Source organism: Prinia subflava, chromosome 20 (genome assembly GCF_021018805.1).
Source record: "Prinia subflava isolate CZ2003 ecotype Zambia chromosome 20, Cam_Psub_1.2, whole genome shotgun sequence".
Taxonomy (NCBI): Eukaryota; Metazoa; Chordata; class Aves; order Passeriformes; family Cisticolidae; genus Prinia; species Prinia subflava.
In genome coordinates, this window is record NC_086266.1 from 3,050,919 (window position 1) to 3,053,915 (window position 2,997).

Here is a 2,997-nt window from a genome sequence, read left to right on the forward strand (position 1 = left end):
GTTGTGCGCGGTGCGGGAGACCCGGGCCCGGCACCGCCTCCCTTCCCTTTCTCTGTGCCGGCGCAGGCGGGGGAGGAGCGGTGTGTGTGTGCGGGGCGGGGGCGCTCGGTTCACGCCGAGCCCGGGGGTGTGGCCGCCCTGGGCGGGAGCGGGGGCAGGGGGAGGCAGCGCCGGGGGCTGCTCTGGGCGCCGCCGCTCCGGGCCCGGGGCCGCCGGAAATGAAACCGAAACGGCGGCGGGCGGCGCGCGGGGGGGCGCGCGCGGGGCGCCCGGTTCGCACGCGAGCGCTCGGGGGGGGGCCCGCGTCACGTGACGGCGGGAGGGGGCGGGGCGGGAGCGGGCCCGGGGCCGGCGCGCGCGCCGCTCGCTCGCCCACCCGCGCCGCCGCCTCTGTAACGGCCCCGCGCGCGCGCGCGCGCAGCCGCAGTGGCGCGGGGCGCGCGCGGACCCGACGGTTGCGGGCCCGAGGTCCCGCCTCCTCCGCCCGCCCCGCCCGTCGCGAGCAGGAGCGACAGCCCCGGCGGCCAATGGGGTGGCGCGGTGCCGCGGCGCGCGCCTGAGTGACCGGCGCCGCCGGCCAATCAGATCGCGCGGCCTGAGCGGCGCCGGCCGGGGCGCGCGGCGCCCTCAGGCAGGCCCGTGTGGCGGGGGCTGCGTGTCCGAGCGTGTCCGCGTCCCGCTCCGTGTGCCCGCCCCGGCCCGCGGCCGCGCTCCGGCGGGGCGCCTGCGGGCCCTGCTGAGCCCCAAACGGCGCCGAGTAACGGCCCCGGGAAGTGCCGGGCCCGGGGCGAGGCGAAGGGAATGACGGGCCGGGCAGCGCGGGGCCTGCTGGGATGGAAGGGGACATGGCGGCCGGGCCTGTGGGCCTGGGGTCGGTTCCTGAGGGGCTGCCGTGGAAGGGAGAAGGCTCGGCTGTGCAGTGAGCTCTGCCTGCCTGGCCATTGGCCAGGAGTTAACAGTAAATGTGAATTGAGCACACACCTTGAGTCCTTTGTACAGTTTGGGCACCACATTATAAGAAAGAGGAGTGTCCAAGGAGGCCACGAGGATGCTGAAGGGCCTTGAGGGGAAGCCGTGTGGGGAGCAGCGGAGGGCACTTAGAGGAGACTGCGAGGAGACCCGATCGCTGTCTGCAGCTTCCTTGCAAGAGACAGACACTGGTGGATCCGACAGAATGGCCTGAGGCCGCATCAGGGCAGGGGTAGGTTGGATATCAGGAAAAGGTTCTTCACCCAGAGGGTGGTTGAGCTCTGAACAGGCTCTCCAGGGCAGCGCTCACAGCCCCAAGGCTGCCGGGGCTCGAGAGGTGTTTGTACAATGCTCAGGCACAGGGTGGGATTCCTGGGGCTGTCCTGAGCAGGGCCAGGAGTTCGATGATCCTTGTGAGTCCCTTCCAGCTCAGGACATTCTGTGATTCTGTGAATTGTGACTGAATTAGGAATGGTCCTGCTCCTGCAGTGGGGTTCTGGAGACCCGAACACCTCCCGAGGGGTCTGGCACCAGGGATGATTCCTGCCCCTCGCCCTGTAGCGGTTCCTTTGTTCAACACACAAATTCTCCACATAACATATTATTATTTTAGGACTGTAGATGCCATAATGTTGGAAAAGATTTCCAATATCACCAACTGCAGCCTTCAGCTGCATTTAAACCCTCATGGTCATTTCAACATCACGTTACACATACAACTCACTTAGAACTTGGTGGTGAATAAAGAGCTCTGATATGATGGAACATCTACAGCTTGCACTGGCACAAAAGCTGCTTGTTCAGCCTTAAATTAGACCTGCAGAAATATTAACATGTTCATGATTTCTAACATAACTACAAAGAATCAGAGAGGGAAAAATTCCCAGCTGTTACCCATTTATACTCAAAAATGACAATATTTCTGTGGCTGTGATTTCTCTGAAGATGTGTGTGATGCTCTCCTTACATGAAATTCTACACCCATGGCACTCGTTAGATGAGCAGTCACAGGATTGACCTGCCTGGGGATGGCAGGGGGTCCAAGAGGAATTGCAGAAAAAAAAATTTGCAGATGAGGAGCAGAGGAACAATGACAAGTTTTTTGAATGGGTAAAACCCCACTAGGCAGAGATTAGATCTTAACCCCCATGAAGGAATTTAGATACAATGGATCACTGTTGTGACTTGTTCATGTTAGAAATACTTTTTTTTTAAAAACTGGAAACCATATAAATGGTTCAACTCAACATTTCAACAGCCTGCCAGGAATGCCAGCTTGCAGGTGCTTGCTGACTGGATTTGTGGTACTCATGATTTGAAATATTTCATCATCCAAATAACTAAAAGGCAAAATAAAACAACTTTGACTAATTGGTTCCCTCAAATGCCTTCTTAAATATTTATATAGCATGTAAGAAAAAGGTCCCTTCCCATCTCCTCAGGAAATTTGAAGGACAGTTGAAGAAAGCACAGATAAATGACACCCCCTGATCATATCAGAGTCCTTAATCCTTGATAATTGGTACCAATTTAACTAATATTTTTTTTCCAAGGATTTGTATCTTAGATGTTCCAGTTGTTCACAGACCTTCACCAGGAAATGCCAGCCTTGATTCCACACATGGAAAGAGTTTAGAATTTAAGATGTAGCCATTGGTGCCAACCTTTCAGAACAGCAGAACCTTCCCCAACATCCTGATCTGTGACAAACTCCTCCTGTAGACACTGAGATAAGAATAACAGGAACTGCTGAGTATTTTCCTCACCTGGGGAGATTTACCTAGAGGGCTGGTCAAGGACTACAGATAAGAGTTACTCATGAAACATTCTTTTAAAATAGATAATCCAATTAACTATCAAAGTCTCTTAATGGAATTTTGTACAGTCCTCCTTGCTTGGAAGAAGCAGTTACAGTTTTAATAGAGATACAAAGATGAAAAACTTCTTAGGCATTGCTTTATGAATAATCAATACTAGCTGAAGGTTAAATATAACCAAAATATTGCAGTTCTATTAGCGTGTCCTTGA